This window comes from Triticum urartu, chromosome 5A (genome assembly GCF_056163025.1).
Source record: "Triticum urartu cultivar PI428250 chromosome 5A, HENAU_Tu73, whole genome shotgun sequence".
In the NCBI taxonomy this organism is placed as follows: domain Eukaryota; kingdom Viridiplantae; phylum Streptophyta; class Magnoliopsida; order Poales; family Poaceae; genus Triticum; species Triticum urartu.
In genome coordinates, this window is record NC_141877.1 from 645671784 (window position 1) to 645690797 (window position 19014).

The window sequence follows — 19014 nt, forward strand, 5'->3', positions numbered from 1 at the left end:
GACACCGGGTCTATCTTCATCATATTAATCTTCCAATACTTAGTTATTTCCTTTGCTTTTTACTTTGCTTTTATTTTACTTTTCACCTTTATCATAAAAATACCAAAAAAATTATCTTATCATATCTATTAGATCTCACTCTTGTAAGTGGCCGTGTAGGGATTGACAACCCCTTATCGCGTTGGTTGCGAGGATTTATTTGTTTTGTGCAGGTACGAGGGACTCGCGCGTAGCCTCCTACTGGATTGATACCTTGGTTCTCAAAAACCGAGGGAAATACTTACGCTACTTTGCTGCATCATCCCTTCCTCTTCGGAGAAAAGCAACGCAGTGCTCAAGAGGTAGCAGGTTCGACACTCTTACTTATCGAAAAGAGCCTACAATTGATCCCCTATACTTGTGGGTCATCAATTAGTAAACAACTTCACTTCTTTTTAGAAGCTCAAAGAAATGACAAAAATATATGCACACACAAATACTATATAAAAGTATTCTGTTCCAACCACAAAACAGATTTCAAACAATCTGTAGTATCATATATAGTCGATATTCTTAAATTACTTGACACATATAGTCAAATTCCTTCCAACCTTATTTCTGTAGTTCTTCTGTTCTTACTTTTTCATATTGAGTTCTTTCTGTTTTGAGCAGCACTTTTTTGAGCTTCAATCTCTGAACGAGACTTCAATCTATCGCCTTTTCTCACAGATTTGTTCCTTTTCACCGCAGGATCTCTCATGGCCTTGTTTACATCATCCCTATCCCTAGAATTATTCCCATCTTCTCGGGTTGCTACTGCTTGTTCTTTCCCCAACAGGTACTTATATGCACAGTATTAACAACATCCAGTAACTCTTGACACAATACAGAATCATCACTGATGTCAGAACAGACCTCACCAACTCTATTCATAACAATTGCATAACACACAACATTGTGTGATTGGTCTTCTATTTGACTCCCAAGCACTTCAAACCTATGCTTCCTTAACTCGTTCTCCCTAAATTTTCTTGTCCACCTTGCTACTATGTACTTATCAGGGATTTTCAGAAAAATCAAATTGGGTAAATAATCTGAGTATGCGGCAGCACAAAATACCATCCCTCTGAAACTTTCCACATTCACAATCGAATTCATCAGTAGTTCTGTCTGTTTGCACAATGAACACTTCCCTATCAATCTCTGGATTCTCATATTCAAAGTTCCTCTTAAGTTCATATTTTTTATCTTTATCAATCTCCTTTACTCCAAAAGCGGTTGCATTCATCATCTCCATCAAGAACTTGCAGTATATTGCTCTAGTGTATATATCTCAGCTCCATGCGTTCAAACCGCTGATAACCCCACATTACAGGAACTTTTTCGTTAGACAAGAATCTATCTTGGTTCTCTATGTGAATCACATTCTCTTGGAAGAGCTCATACTAATGGATGAATGTTTCAATTGCATCCTTTCTCAAGACATAATCCTTCAAATTAGAGTTGAAGCTCTCACTTCTACTAGTTGATCTAGTAAAGGGACATAACACTTCTTGGAAGTAAGCAGGTACAAAGTACTGCCTGTTGTCCCACATGCGCTTAACTTGAGCATGTTTTCCACAACTGTACTTCTCCTCCATTTTCTTTCAAATTCCTCAACTGTTAATGATTGCATGATACATTCTTCAATATCCCTCTCCATCCCTTCCTTCAAATGGAAGTAAACTTTCAGATTTTCTCTTGCTTTCATGCAAACATGCCATATGCAAAATCTGTGAAATGCACCTAGAAACACCTTTGGCAATGCTACTTTCATGGCTGCATCCTGATCAGTGAGGACTACTCTTGGCTTCTTTCCACCCATCACCTCAACAAATGTTTCAAATAGCCACTTGAAAGTATCCGCTTTCTCATCCTGCAAAAGAGCCCAGCCAAAGACAATTATTCTGGAGTGGCCGTTAACTACTATAATCGATGCAAATGGAATATTGTACTTGTTGGTGTTGAACGTTGTATCAAATGAAATAATGTCCCCAAACAGTAAGTAATCCAATCTTGATCTTGACTCTGTCCAAAACAAACTTAGAATTGCATTGGAAGAGTCTCTTTGCACCTTGAATACGAAACCTGGCTTGTCAACTTGAAACTTCTCAATGTAGTTAATAGTATGCTCTATGTAGTGTTCCTTCTCTTTTCATGCTCAACTTGCTTCAAATTATCAAATTTCCTCATAACAAACGTAATATTTCCAAATTTCCCTCCACACAGCTTTCTAAATATGCTCATAATATTTCTAGGCTTTACTCAACTTGCTTTAAATTGTCAAATTTCCTCACAACAAACGTAATAATGAACTCATTCTTTATTTATATTGGTGTTAAACCTAATGTATTCCAACTTCTCTATGGTCCATACCCCCCGATACTAGCAATAGATTCATCAGAATAAGCAAAGAACACACGAAAAACAGAATCTGTCAAAAACAGAACAGTCTGTAGTAATCTGTAGGTTTCGAATACTTCTGTAACCCAAAAAATTCTGAAATAAATTGGTGGACGTGATGAATTTGTCTTTTAATCATATTAAAAAATAATCAACCTAATCTCACTCTCCAGTGAAAAATGGCAGCAAATCTCGTGAGCGCTAAAGTTTCTGTTTTTACAGCAAGATCGCAAAGACTTCCCCCAAGTCTTCCCGAAGGTTCTACTTGGCACAAACACTAATTAAAAACATAAAACCACATCTAAAAAAATCTAGATGAATTATGTATTACTAAACAGGAACACAAAAAGAAACAAAAATAAAATTGGGTTGCCTCCCAACAAGCGCTATCGTTTAACGCCCTTTGCTAGGTATAAAAACAAGAATAGATCTAGGTATTGCCATCTTTGGGAGGCAAATTATCAATAGAACACTTATAACCCTTAGGAGTTTCCTTATTTTTTTAATGATAAAATTCCTTGGCAAGAAATCAAGAAATTCATTTGTAGAAAAAGGTTCCTTAATGATAGCGAAAAAGTTGGGATGAACACTTATTGCTTTGAGACCTGCATTTTCCTTACTAGAAGATTCACCATTTTTATTATTAGGCACATACATAAAATTGGAAACTCTAGTGGTAGGAGGATTTGGAGTATTTTTCACGAAAGAAAAGGCAGACCCTAAGTTGGTAATAATATCCTCAAGTTTCTCAATTCTTATGGAATCTTGATCTATCTTTTCGTTAACTATGGGTTCTTTTTCTTTAAAAAAATTCAGAGTAACTCCTACCTTAGATCCATATTGGGTAATCTGGTTTTGGATATTTTTATCCAAATTCTCATTCAACTCTAAAGTGGGAACTTTATTTTCAATAATTTCAAGCCTTTGCATCATATGTTCCAAAGTTAAAATAGTTCCATTAACCAAGAGAGGTGGTGGCCTAAACAAATCTATCATAGCATTATAAGAATCAAAAGTATGGCTACCGAAGAAATTCCCTTCGGTAATGGTATCAAGAATTTATCTATTCCAAGGGGTGATGCCTACATAAAAATTGTGAAGAAGAACGGAAGTGGATTGCTTCCTAGTGGATCTATTCTGAGCATTGCAAATTCTATACCAAGCATCTCTTAAATTTTCTGCATCCCGTTGTTTAAAATTGAGAACTTCATGATCGAGAGTACTAACGGTGATAGAAGGGATAGCCATAATAGCAAAACCAAATATCTAACACACGGACACAAAAGAAGCAAGCAAAAAGAGACAAACGGAAAAGATGGCGAATAAAACGGCAAGGATGAAGTGGGGGAGAAGAAAACGAGAGGCAACTGGCAAATAATGTAATGCCAGGGATAAGAGTTTGTGATGGGTACTTGGTATGTCTTGACTTGTGCGTAGATCTCCCCGACAGCGGCGCCAGAAATCCTTCTTCCTACCTCTTGAGCATGCATTAGTTTTCCCTTGAAGAGGAAAGGGTGATGCAGCAAAGTAGCATAAGTATTTCCCTCAGTTTGGAGAACCAAGGTATCAATCTAGTAGGAGACTACACGCAAGTCCCTCGTACCTGCACAAACAAACAAGAACCTCGCAACCAACGCGATAAAGGGGTTGTCAATCCCTTCACGGTCACTTACGAAAGTGAGATCTGATAGAGATAATAAGATAAATATTTTTGGTATTTTTGTTGTATAGATTGTAAAATAAAGATTGCAAAATAACAATGATAGAAATAGCAAGTTGATAGGAAAATAATATAATAGAGAATAGACCCGGGGGCCATAGGTTTCACTAGTGGCTTCTCTCAAGATAGCAAATTCTACGGTGGGTGGACAAATTACTGTCGAGCAGTTGATAGAAAAGCGCATAGTTATGAGAATATCTAGGCATGGTCATGTATATAGGCATCACGTCCGTGACAAGTAGACCGAAACGATTCTGCATCTACTACTATTACTCCACACATCGACCGCTATCCAGCATGCATCTAGAGTATTAAGTTCATAAGAACATAGTAACACATTAGGCAAGATGACATGATGTAGAGGGATAAACTCAAGCAATATGATATAAACCCCATCTTTTTATCCTTGATGGCAACAATACAATATGTGCCTTGCTGCCCCTGCTGTCACTGGGAAAGGACACCGCAAGATTGAACCCAAAGCTAAGCACTTCCCCCATTGCAAGAAAGATCAATCTAATAGGCCAAACCAAACTGATAATTCAAAGAGACTTGTAAAGATATGAAATCATGCATAAAAGAATTCAGAGAAGAATCAAATATTGTTCATAGATAATATTGATCATAAACCCACAATTCATCGGATCTCGACAAACACACCGCAAAAAGAATTACATCGAATAGATCTCCAAGAGAATCAAGGAGAACTTTGTATTGAGATCCATAGAGAGAGAAGAAGCCATCTAGCTAATAACTATGGACCCGAAGGTCTGTGGTAAACTACTCACACATCATCGGAGAGGCTATGGTGTTGATGTAGAAGCCCTCCGTGATCGATTCCCCCTCCGGCGCAGCGCCAGAAAAGGCCCCAAGATGGGATCTCATGGGTATAGAAGGTTGCGGCGGTGGAAATAGGGTTTTGTGGTGCTCCTGGATGTTTTCGGGGTATATGGGTATATATATGAGGAAGAAGTAGGTTGGTGGAGCTGCGAGGGGCCTACGAGGGTGGGGGCGCGCCTAGCCCCCCTGGGCACGCCCACCTGCCTTGTTGCCTCCTCGCTTCTTTCTTGACGTCCACTCCAAGTCTCCTAGATCACGTTTGTTCCAAAAATAACTCTCCCGAAGGTTTCATGCCGTTTGGATTCCATTTGATATTCCTTTTCTGCGAAACACTAGAATAGGCAAAAAAACAGCAATTTGCACTGGGCCTTTGGTTAGTAGGTTAGTCCCAAAAATAATATAAAAAGGTATATTAAAGCCTATTAAACATCCAAAATAGATAATATAATAGCATGGAACAATAAAAAATTATATATACGTTGGAGACGTATCACCGCCCCCTTTCCTTATTTACCGGAGGAGGAAGGAAAGAGGATGGGGGAGAAAGGGAAGGGGGAGGCCGAATCCCCCTTTCCATCTCCCTTTCGTTCGGCCCATATGGGGGGCGCACTAGCCCCTGGTGGCTGGTGCGTTTCCCCTCTTGGCCCATTAGGCCCATATCTTTTGCCGAGGGTGCGCGGAACCCCTTTCGGTGACCTAATATGTACCCGGTACCCTCCGGAACACTTCCGGTGTCCGAATAGTATCGTTCTATATATAAATCTTTACCTCTCGACCATTTCGAGACTCCTTATCATGTCCATTATCTCATCTAGGACTCCGAACAACATTCGGTCACCAAATCACATTACTCATATAATACAATATTGTCATCGAACGTTAAGCGTGCGGATCCTACGGATTCGAGAACTATTTAGACATGACCGACACCTCTCCGGTCAATAACCAATAGCGGAACCTGGATACCCATATTGGCTCCTACATATTCTACAAAGATCTTTATCGGTTGAACCGTTATGACAACATATGTAATTCCCTTTGTCCATCAGTATGTTACTTGCTCGAGATTCAACGTTGGTATCTTCATACCTAGTTTAATCTCGTTACCGGCAAGTCTCTTTACTCGTTCCATAATACATCACCTCGTGACTAACTCCTTAGTCATTTGCTTGCAAGCTTATGATGTGTATTACCGAGAGGGCCCAGAGATACGTCTCCGATACTCGGAGTGAAAAATCCTAATCTCGATGTATGCCAACTCAACAAACACCTTCGGAGATACCTGTAGAGCATCTTTATAATCACCCCAGTTACGTTGTGATGTTTAATAGAACACAAGGCATTTCTCCGGTATTCGGGAGTTGCGTAATCTCATAGTCGAAGGAATATGTATTTGACATGAAGAAAGCAATAGCAATAAAACTGAATGATCATTATGCTAAGCTAACGGATGGGTCTTGTCCATCACATCATTCTCCTAATGATGTGATCCCGTTATCAAATGACAACTCATATCCATGGTTAGGACACCTTAACCATCTTTGATCATCGAGCTTGTCTAGTAGAGGCTCACTAAGGACATGGTGTTTGTTTATGTATTCACACATTTATTAAAGTTTCCGATCAATACAATTCTAGCATGGATAATCAAATTTTATCATGAATTAGGAAATATAAAATAACAACTTTATTATTTCCTCTAGGGCATATTTCCTTTAGTCCGACCAGTGAACCGGCAAGCGAGCCATCTGTCACGCTCGGACATGGATTTCATTTTGGCATGTACGGTTTGTTGAACTATGATTTGATTTCCTTTGTTTCAAACTATTGAATTCAGACCATTTGTACTATATGACCGTGTGCATTGATTGCATGGATTTGAGGATTGACATTTAAGGTATGTGGACGTGTGACGCAAGATACGAGGGGCCAATGGGCATTGTACGCGGTCGTATGGGGGAGCATCTATAGCCGGGTGCCTCAAACCGATCTCAAACGCCCGGACAGCCCGCCCGGTCACTGACCGGTCATGTTTTTCTGAGCCTACCGGGCGCCTCAAACGGCCCTCAAACACCCGGGCTGTCCGACGCCCCTCATATTCATCCCAAAATATGGGCGGATATGGGGGCGCCCGGGCGCGCATGGGCACGCCCGCCACGTCGGCCCGGCCCACCCCGACCCAACTCCGTCCCCACAAATATCCCAAATCCCGAAACCCTAGCTCACTCCACTCCAAGTCCGTCTCTTCTTCTTCCCTTTGATTTCTATGATTCGATCCACTCCAACCACTCCGGTGACTGTGGCGACCTCTGTTGGAAGAGGGAGTGCCTAGGAAGTGCTTAGGCATGCCTAGGCGCTAAGAAATGGCCAAACGCCTCGCCTAGGGCATAAATGGAGGTCTAGGCAGGGCAAGCAAGGAATTGCCTACCCAAGCAAGAAATCATGCCACATATTGCACGGATATGCCAAATGGGTTATATTCCAAGGGCAGTAGACGATAATTAACTTATTTATATGCCCTAAAATAATATCAACACCCATATAATAATCGCAAATACACTACGAGTAAAAACTATATTACCACCTAGGCCATGCCTAGGGCGCTTAGGCATCGCCTAGGCACTATGCAAAGGCCAACCGCCTCACTTACGCCTACCGTTTTTTCTAACCTTGGTGGCGACCATGTCGAGCGCCGACAGCCGCTCCTCCTCTGATTCCCACAAGGATCTAGACCTCCGCATTGCCCTCGAGAGGTCCAAGGTGGACACGAGTGGCTCCTCATGTGGGTCTACCGCTGGTCGCGTACGACGGCGGAGATAGACGCTCAGTGGCTCCGCGGGAAGAATGCGAAGGCTCTCCGGCTAGCTATCGAGTAGTCCGAGCGCGAGGCTAGGGAGAAGGCGACAGAGGCATCTCGGCTGGCGAAGCTCAAGCAGTAGCAAGACCAGGCCGTCCGACGCCTCAAGGGCCTCATCATCGTTTCCTCCTCCTACAATGACAATGAAGACTCCTCATCCGATGACTCGGATGATCCTCCACCCGCCACCGACGATTACAGCTGTGCTGGCGACCAGAAGGGGAAGGGGCTGGCCGGAAGTAGTGAAGATCCGCTTTTCTTCAATTTAATTTCAAGTTTTAGATGTAGATTCAAGTTGTCTGTCGTTTATGTGAACTTTGGTGGTCGTTTGAATATCCGATCTTTTGGTAAAAGTATTGTGCTTGTTTGTGCCCATTTGCTGATCTACGTAGTTTGATCAATGTTGCATGGTTTAGTATGGATATAGGGGATCAGATATAAGACACACGGATGTGAACAACGCTATTTGAGAAGTGCCTGATCACTGCCAACGGACGCGTTCGGGTGTGTCCGCGAGCGTTTGAGGTGTCATATTTGTCCTCTGCGATTGTAGATGCTCGGTGATTAAATGGGGGACTAGGCAACCAAGGATGGTCTTATGGCACCAACTTATAGAAGGTGCCACACTACGGCATCTCTCTTGGGATATTTCTTTGTAGGAAAAGACAGTATGGAGTACATCTTTTTTTTGTGGGTGAGTATGGAGTACATCTTATATACAGAAACCATACTACCAAACACAAATAGTAAAAACAAATTTGATCTCACAATGAGCAACATCATCAAAATGTTGGAACCGTTGGATTTTCTATCCTAGTCCACCAACCGCAAGATCTAAAACAAACTCTTCAACATGCAACATGTAATAGTCTTTTTTGTTTTGTTTTGAAACAGACTCGGATCTATTATAAAGGTTCATCAGAAGTACAAAACACCTCAAACATAATAAAAGTTACATTAATGTCTTGGACCACCAAGCCACCATTGTTGCCATTCGAACGAGCAGTCGACAAGGTGGTGTTGCCGCTCCCATACCGGAGCTGGCCTGACATGATCGATGATAATTGGGAAATCTTTGTGCATCTGCCCCGTAAGGATCAGCAGCCCAGAGCTCCAGTCATGTGAAGTCGACTCTAAATCAATGGTGTTGAATCCTGGCTTTAAAGTTCCCTCTAAGAATTGTCTTTTACTTCTTGCAAATACTTCTCACATGTTTTTGGATTTGATGCAAATGTAATATTTAGAAATGATAGAACAACATGGGTACCATCTAGTGAGTTTATATAATATGTATGACATCAATGTGACTCCGTACAAATGTCCCGTTAGTGACAGGTAAGGAGAAGCGAAACATACCTATGTGATGAGTCATTGTAACTACTGATGATGTTGTGTTATGTAATTTCTCTGTAAACTAATATAAAACATTTTCGATCAATAAATTAGTAATCTAAAACAGAACATAACTCAAAGGACTAGATTTTTTGGGTAGGAGCATGATCAAAGTCAAGTCATGGACTTGGCACAGTGGTTGTATTTTCTTGGATTCATTTTAGTCTTTTAGACACTACTCTTCCTATGGTATGATGTGTCTGTCAACTTTGAGGTTTCTATGACACTTCATCAATCTCAAGATCTGGCGCATAGTGAAGGAAATATGCCCTAGAGGCAATAATAAAGTTGTTATTCATATTTCCTTATATCATGCTAGAATTGTATTAACCGGAAACTTGATACATGTGTGGATACATAGACAAAACACAGTGTCCCTAGTATGCGTATACTATACTAGCTCATTAATCAAAGATGGTTAAGTTTCCTAACCATAGACATGTGTTGTCATTTGATGAATGTGATCACATCATTAGGAGAATGATGTGATGGACAAGACCCATCCGTTAGCTTAGCATAATGATCGTTAAATTTATTGCTATTGCTTTCTTCATGACTTATACATATTCCTTTGCTATGAGATTATGCAACTCCCGTATACCGGAGGAATGCCTTGTGTGCTATCAAACATCACAACATAACTGGATGATTATAAAGATGCTCTACAGGTATCTCCGAAGGTGTTTGTTGGGTTGGCATAGATCGAGATTACTATTTGTCACTCTGAGTATCAGAGAGGTATCTCTGGGCTTGATACGTCTCCAATGTATCTATAATTTTTGATTGTTCCATGCTATTATATTATATATTTTGGATGTTTAATGGGCTTTAATATGCTCTTTTATATTATTTTTGGGACTAACATATTAACCGGAGGGCCAGTGCCAGTTTCTATTTTTTTTTGCCTATTTCAATGTTTCACAGAAAAGGAATACCAAACGGAATGAAACCTTCGCGATGATCTTTCTTGGACCGAAAGAAAACCACGAGACTTGGAGTGGAAGTCTGGAACTTCGTGAGGCGGCCACGAGATAGGAGGGCGCGCCCAGAGTGGTAGGCACGCCCCCACCCTCATGGGCCCCACGGAGCTCCACTGACGTACTTCTTTCACCTATATATACTCTTATACCCTAAAAACATCAGGGGAGCCACGAAACCACTTTTCCACTGCCGCAACCTTCTATACCCGTGAGATCCCATCTTGGGGCCATTTCCGGCGATCTGCCGAAGGGGGAATCGATCACAGAGGGCTTCTAAATCAACACCATAGCCTCTCCGATGAAGTGTGAGTAGTTTACCACAGACCTTCGGGTCCATAGTTATTAGCTAGATGGCTTCTTCCCTCTCTTTGATCTTTAATACAAAGTTCTCTTCGATGTTCTTGGAGATCTATTTGATGTAATATTTTTTTTGCGGTGTGTTTGCCGAGATCCGATGAATTGTGGGTTTATGAACTTGATTATCTATGAATATTGTTTGGTTCTTCTCTGAATTCTTATATGCATGATTTGATATCTTTGCAAATCTCTTCGAATTATCGGTCTAGTTTGGCCTACTAGATTGATCTTTCCTGCAACGGGAGAAGTGCTTAGCTTTGAGTTCAATCTTGCGGTGTCCTTTCCCAGTTACAGTAGGGGCAGCAAGGCACATATTGTATTGTTGCCATCGAGGATAAAAAGATGGGGTTTATGTCATATTGCTTGAGTTTATCCCTCTACATCATGTCATCTTGCTTAATGCGTTACTCTGTTCTTATGAACTTAATACTATAGATGCATGCTGGATAGCGGTCGATGTGTGGAGTAATAGTAGTAGATGCAGAATCGTTTCCATCTACTTGACACGGATATAATGCCTATATTCATGATCATTGCCTTAGATATCTTCATAACTATGCACTTTTCTATCAATTGCTTGGCAGTAATTTGTTCACCCACCGTAATACATGCTATCGTGAGAGAAGCCACTAGTGAAACCTATGGCCCCGGGTCTCTTTCTTATTATATTGCATCTCTTTTATTGTCGTATCTCATTTACTATTTTGCAATCTTCACTTTCCAATCTATACAACAAAATACCAAAAATATTTATCTTATTATCTCTATCAGATCTCACTTTCGCAAGTGACCATGAATGGATTGACAACCCCTTTATCGCGTTGGTTGCGAGGTTCTTGATTGTTTGTGCAAGTACTAGGTGACTTGTGCGTTGTCTCTTACTGGATTGATACCTTGGTTCTCAAAAACTGAGGGAAATACTTACGCTACTTTGCTGCATCACCCTTTCCTCTTCAAGTGAAAACCAACGCATGCTCAAGAGGTAGCAAGAAGGATTTCTGGCGCCATTGCCGAGGGGATCTATGCCAAGTCAAGACATACCAAGTACCCATCATAAACTCTTCTCCCTAGCATTACATTATTTTCCATTTGCCTCTCGTTTTCCTCTACCCCACTTCACCTTTGCCGTTTTATTCGCCCTATTCCGTTCGCCTCTTTTCGCTTGCCTCTGGTGTGCCTGTTTGCTTAGATGGCTTTGCCAAAAGGCGTTGATCCTCACCTTAGAAGGTTGGAAGAAATTGAAAACAACGTTAGAAGTTTTATGTCTTCGCAATTTGAGCATAATAATTTCTTCATAAACGAGCTTAAAGAACAAAAAAGTTTTATGGAGTACATGAATAAAGAGCTTGATGATATGTCTAAAGAATTTTATGGTTTGAAATCTCAGTTTGCTCATCTTGAATTTAGTGGGCCAAATTTCGGATAAGCAAGCCACCTTAGTTAATAAGATGGCCGCTAAACTAGAAGATCTACATGATAATAATGATGAAGATCTAAAAGTGATTGATGTATCTCCTATTAAATCTTTGTTTTCCAATATGAATCTTGATAAAGATGGGACTGGAGATGAGTCAACTTTAGCTAAAAGGTGTCCCAATGATTCAGAGTTTTTAGTTCTTGATGCAAAAATTAATAAAAGTGGTATTGAAGAGGTTAAAACTTTACATAGCAATGAACCCACTATTTTGGATTTCAAGGAATTTAATTATGATAATTGCTCTTTGATAGATTTTGTTTCCTTGTTGCAATCCGTGTTAAATTCTCCTCATGCTTATGATCAAAATAAACCTTTTAGTAAACATATCGTTGATGCTTTAATGCAATCCTATGAAGAAAAGCTTGAACTAGAAGTTTCTATTCGTAGAAAACTTTATGATGAGTGGGAACCTACAATTAAAATTAAGATGATTATGAATGCTATGCTTTATGTGATTTGGGTGCTAGTGTTTCCATGATTCCAAAAACTTTGTGTGATGTGCTAGGTTTCTGTGAATTTGATGATTGTTCATTAAATTTGCATCTTGCGGATTCCACCATTAAGAAACCTATGGGGAGAATTAATTATGTTCTTATTATTGCAAATAGGAATTATGTGCCCGTAGATTTCATTGTTCTTGATATAGATTGCAATCCTACATGTCCTATAATTCTTGGTAGACCTTTCCATAGAACGATTGGTGCAATTATTGACATGAAAGAAGGAAATATTAGATTCCAATTTCCGTTAAGGAAAGTGATACGTCTCCGTCGTATCTACAATTTTTGATTGTTCCATGCAAATATTCTACAACTTTCATATACTTTTGGCAACTTTTTATACTATTTTTGGGACTAACATATTGATCCAGTGCCCAGTGCCAGTTCCTATTTGTTGCATGTTTTTTGTTTCGCAGAATATCCATATCAAACAGAGTCCATACGGGATAAAACTGACAGAGATTTTTTTTGGAATATATATGATTTTTGGGAAAAATCCACACGCGACGATGCCCGAGGGGGCCACGAGGCAGGGGGCGCGCACCAGGGGGGCAGGCGTGCCCCTGACCCTTGTGGCCACCCCGTAAGGCGGTTGATGCCCTGCTTTCGCCGCAAGAAATTAAAGCTAATACCCGGATAGAGATCGTGTTAAAATTTCAGCCCAATCGGAGTTACGGATCTCCGGGAATATAAGAAACGATGAAAGGGTAGAATCTGAGAACGCAGAAACAGAGAGAGACGGAGAGACAGATCCAATCTCGGAGGGGCTCTCGCCCCTCCCATGCCATGGAGGCCAAGAACTAGAGGGGAAACCCTTCTACCCTCTAGGGAGGAGGTCAAGGAAGAAGAAGACAAAGGGGCCCCCTCTCCCCTTCTCTTCCGGTGGCGCCGGAACGCTGCCGTGGCCATCATCATCATCACCGCGATCTACACCAACACCTCCGCCATCTTCACCAACATCTCCATCACCTTCCCCCCTCTATCTACAGCGGTCCACTCTCCCTCAACCCGCTGTACCCTTTACTTGAACATGGTGCTTTATGCTTCATATTATTATGCAATGATGTGTTGCCATCCTATGATGTCTGAGTAGATTTTTGTTGTCCTATCGGTGGTTGATGAATTGCTATGATTGATTTAATTTGCTTGTGGTTATGTTGTTGTCCTTTGGTTCCCATCATATGAGAGCGCGCGTGGATCACACCATAGGGTTAGTTTTATGTTGATAGGACTATGTATTGGAGGGCAAGAGTGATAGAAGCTTCAACCTAGCATAGAAATTGATGCATACGGGATTGAAGGGGGACCAATATATCTTAATGCTATGGTTGGGTTTTACCTTAATGAACGTTAGTAGTTGCGGATGCTTGCTAATAGTTCCAATCATAAGTGCATGGAATTCCAAGTCAGGGATGGCATGCTAGCGGTGGCCTCTCCCACATAATACTTGCTATCGGTCTAGTAAAGTAGTCAATTGCTTAGGGGCAATTTCACAACTCCTACCACCACTTTTCCACACTCGCTATATTTACTTTATTGTTTCTTTATCTAAACAGCCCCTACTTTTTATTTACGTAATCTTTATTATCTTGCAAACCTATCCAACAACACCTACAAAGTACTTCTAGTTTCGTACTTGTTCTAGGTAAAGCGAACGTAAAGCGTGCGTCGAGTTGTATCAGTGGTCGATAGAACTTGAGGGAATATTTGTTCTGCCTTTATCTCCTCGTTGGGTTCGACACTCTTAGTTATCGAAAACGGTTGCGATCCCCTGTACTTGTGGGTTATCAAGACCTTTTTCTCGTGCCGTTGCCGGGGAGCAATAGCGTGGGGTGAATATTCTCGTGTGTGCTTGTTTGCTTTATCACTAAGTAATTTTTATTTGCTATTCTTAGTTGTTCTTTATATTTAGTTATGGATAGGAAACACAAAATACCAAAAAAATAGTTGTACCTACTGAACCAATGGTTGAAGAACCACTCAAAATCCATCACACTGCTGAAGCTTATTACTTGGATCATCTTTGATCCCTATGTGCTCGTGCTGAAACCCCAACTAGCTTAGTTGAGGGCAAATCTTTAGAAGAGCATGCTTGTTATGTGCGATACCAAATATCTGAAAAAGGGAAAATTTTACTAGGTCAAATTCATCGTTTGCAATGCTATGCTTGAAATTTATGCGAAATATATGATATTACTTGTTGTTCTGAAAACCCTAAGAAACACCTTCCCTATCAATGTGAGTTTAGTGATAATGGAATCGTATCTTCGTATGCTAAGGGTGTTTATAGTTACTATGATGTTCAAAAAATTGAAGAATTTGTTGCTTTTAAGGGTGCTTATGAAATTGCTTCTTTGATTGAAACATATGATGCTACTCTTTACAAATCTGAAAATTTTAACATACTTAAATATTGCTATGATAATTATGCTTCTAATGCCTATGTTGAACCATATATTGAGGACTACACTGCTGTCCAAGAAGAGACTAATATTTTGCAGGAGTCTATGGAAGAAGAAATTTATGAAACTGTGAGCTCATTGGATGAAAAAGATGAGGAGGAGAGCGAAGAACAAAAGGAGGAAGAGCGGATTAGCTACCCGTGCCCACCTTCTAATGAGAGTAACTCTTCAACTCATACATTATTTAATTTCCCTTCATGCTTACCGAGGGATGATTGCTATGATGATTGTTATGATCTCGTTGATTCTCTAGAAATATCCCTTTTTGATGATGCTTGCTATGCTTATGGCCAAGATGCCAATATGAATTATGCTTATGGAGATGAACTTGCTATAGTTCCTTATGTTAAACATGAAATTTTTGCTATTGCATCCATGCATGATAGTCCTATTATCTTTTTGAATTCTCCCGACTACACTATATCGGAGAAGTTTGCACTTATTAAGGATTATATTGATGGGTTGCGTCTTACTATTACACATGATGATTTTGATGAATATAATATGCATGTGCTTGCTTCTCCTACTTGCAATTATTATGAGAGAGGAACTACATCTCCACCTCTCTATGTTTCCAATACAACAAAATTGTAAGAAACTGTTATTACTATGCATTGGCCTTTACTTTGTGTGCATGAATTGTTCTTTTATGACATGCCGATGCATAGGAAGAGAGTTAGACTTCATTTTTTGCATGATATATGTTACTTTGTGCTCACTGCTAAATTATAAATCATTGTTAATTAAAATTGGCTTTGATATACCTTGGGATCCGGTTGGATTCACTACTTGAGCACTATATGCGTAGCTTAATGGCTTTAAAGAAAGCGCTACCAGGGAGACAAACGGAAGTTTTAGGGAGTCATTTATTTTTGTTGAGTGCTTTCATATAGTTTAAAAACAACAAAAATAAAGAGGGGAACCCGAAACTATTTCAAAAAGGAAAGTGAAAGTGAGAAAGACAAGCATTGTTGAAGTGGGAGAGCTCCTTGAACTTTGTTCATGCTCACGGTTACTTTGTGAATCTTGATTACAGAAAATTTTAATAAAAATAATTATCCCCTTGTACAATTCCATTGTATTATAAAAATAATGTGCCAAGGCTTGCCTTTAGGATGTTTACATTTGCTTGATGGTTTGTACGGTGCAGGACAGAAACTTTGGCTGTAGTGCACGATTTTACATTTTTAGCTGGAACATCAAATGGTTCTGATTCTTTTTGCACTGTCTTTCTATACAAATTTTTTATTGTTCCTAATTTTGGTAGAATTTTTCAAGTACCATAAGTATGGTGAATGTTCACATTATTACAGACTGTTCTGTTTTAGACAGATTCTGTTTTTGATGCATAGTTTGCTCGTTTTGATGAAACTATCAATTCATATCTGTGGATTAAGCCATGAAAAAGTTATATTACAGTAGACACAATGAAAAAACAAAATATGAATTGGTTTGAAACAGTACTTAGTGTAGTGATTTGCTTTATTATATTGACGGATCTTACCGAGTTTTCTATTGAAGTTTTGTGTGGATGAAGTGTTTGATGATCGAGAAGGTCTCGATGTGATAAGAAGGAAGAGAGGCAAGAGCTCAAGCTTGGGGATGCCCGAGGCACCCCAAGTAAATATTCAAGGATACTCAAGCATCTAAGCTTGGGGATGCCCCGGAAGGCATCCCCCCTTTCTTCAACAAGTATCAGTATGTTTTCGGATTCGTTTCGTTCATGCGATATGTGCAATCTTGGAGCGTCTTTTGCATTTAGTTTTCATTTTTCTTATATGCACCATGCTGGTATGCGATAGTCCTTGGTTTATTTATAGAATGCTCTATGCACTTCACTTATATGTTTTGAGTATGGCTTTATAGAATGCTTCATGTGTTTCACTTATATCATTTGAAGTTTGGATTGCCTGTTTCTCTTTACATAGAAAACCGCCATTTGTAGAATGCTCTTTTGCTTCACTTATATTTGTTAGAGCGTGGGCATATCTTTTGTAGAAAGAATTAAACTCTCTTGCTTCACTTATATCTATTTAGAGAGATGACAGGAATTGGTCATTCACATGGTTAGTCATAAAATCCTACATAAAACTTGTAGATCACTGAATATGATATGTTTCATCCCTTGCAATAGTTTTGCGATATAAAGATGGTGATATTAGAGTCATTCTAGTAGAAATACTTGTGTTGAGGTTTGTGATTCCCGTAGCATGCACGTATGGTGAACTGTTATGTGATGAGGTATTTATTGATTGTCTTCCTTATGAGTGGCGGTCGGGGACGAGCGATGGTCTTTTCCTACCAATCTATCCCCCTAGGGGCATGCGTAGTAGTACTTTGCTTCGAGGGCTAATAAACTTTTGCAATAATTATGTGAGTTCTTTATGACTAATGTTGAGTCCATGGATTATACGCACTCTCACCCTTCCACCATTGCTAGCCTCTCTAGTACCGCGCAACTTTCGCCTGTACCATAAACCCACCATATACCTTCCTCAAAACAGCCACCATACCTACGTATTATGGCATTTCCATAGCCATTCCGAGATATATTTCCATGCAACTTCCATCATCATCATATACATGACTTGAGAATTCATTGTCATATTGCTTTGCATGATCGTAAGATAGGTAGCATGATGTTTTCATGGCTTGTCCGTTTTTTGATGTCATTGCTACGCTAGATCATTGCACATCCCGGTACACCACTGGAGGCATTCATATAGATTCATATCTTTGTTCTATTATCGAGTTGTAATATTGAGTTGTAAGTAAATAAAAGTGTGATGATCATCATTATTAGAGCATTGCCCCAGTGAGGAAAGGATGATGGAGACTATGATTCCCCCACAAGTAGGGATGAGACTCCGGACGAAAAAAAAATAATAGAAGGCCCAAAAAAATAAAAATAAAAAATAAAAAAATGAGAGAAAAAGAGAGAAGGGGCAATGTTACTATCCTTTTACCACACTTGTGCTTCAAAGTAGCACCATGTTCTTCATATAGAGAGTCTCTGGAGTTATCACTTTCATGTACTAGTGGGAATTTTCATTATAGAACTTGGCTTGTATATTCCGATGATAGGCTTCCTCAAATGCCCGAGGTCTTCATGAGCAAGCAAGTTGGATGCACACCCATGATACGTCTCCGACGTATCTATAATTTTTGATTGCTCCATCCTATATTATCTACTGTTTTGGAAATTATTGGGCTTTATTATCCACTTTTATATTATTTTGGGACTAACCTATTAACCGGAGGCCCAGCCCAGAATTGTTGTTTTTTGCCTGTTTTAGGGTTTCAAAGAAAAGGAATATCAAACGGAGTCGAAACGAATGAATCCTTCGGGAACGTGATTTTCTCAACGAACAAGACCCGGGAGACTTGGACCCTACGTCAAGAAAGGAAAGAGGAGGCCACGAGGTAGGGGGCACGCCTACCCCCCCCCCCCCCGAGGCGTGCCCTCCACCCTCGTGGGCCTCCTGTTGCTCCACCGACGTACTCCTTCCTCCTAGATATACCTACGTACCCCCAAACGATCAGATACGGAGCCAAAACCCTAATTCCACCGCCATAACTTTCTGTATCCACGAGATCCCATCTTGGGGCCTGTTCCGGAGCTCCGCTGGCAGGGGCATCGATCACGGAGGGCTTCTACATCAACACCATAGCCCCTCTGATGAAGTGTGAGTAGTTTACCTCAGACCTACGGGTCCATAGTTATTAGCTAGATGGCTTCTTCTCTCTTTTTGGATCTCAATACAATGTTCTCCCCCTCTCTTGTGGAGAACCATTCGATGTAATCTTCTTTTTGCGGTGTGTTTGTTGAGACCGATGAATTGTGGGTTTATGATCAAGTCTATCTATGAATAATATTTGAATCTTCCCTGAATTCTTTTATGTATGATTGGTTATCTTTGCAAGTCTCTTCGAATTATCAGTTTGGTTTAGCCTACTAGATTGATCTTTCTTGCAAGTCTCTTGGTTAAGGCGTTACTCTGTTTTTAA

The 19014-nt window shown here is 40.1% G+C and overlaps 1 pseudogene; it reads right to left on the reverse strand.

Moving 5' to 3' along the window:
- Positions 1-622: 622 nt before the first annotated feature.
- On the reverse strand, positions 623-7722 carry LOC147973719 (protein FAR1-RELATED SEQUENCE 5-like; annotated as a pseudogene).
- Between the last annotated feature and the right edge of the window lie 11292 nt (positions 7723-19014).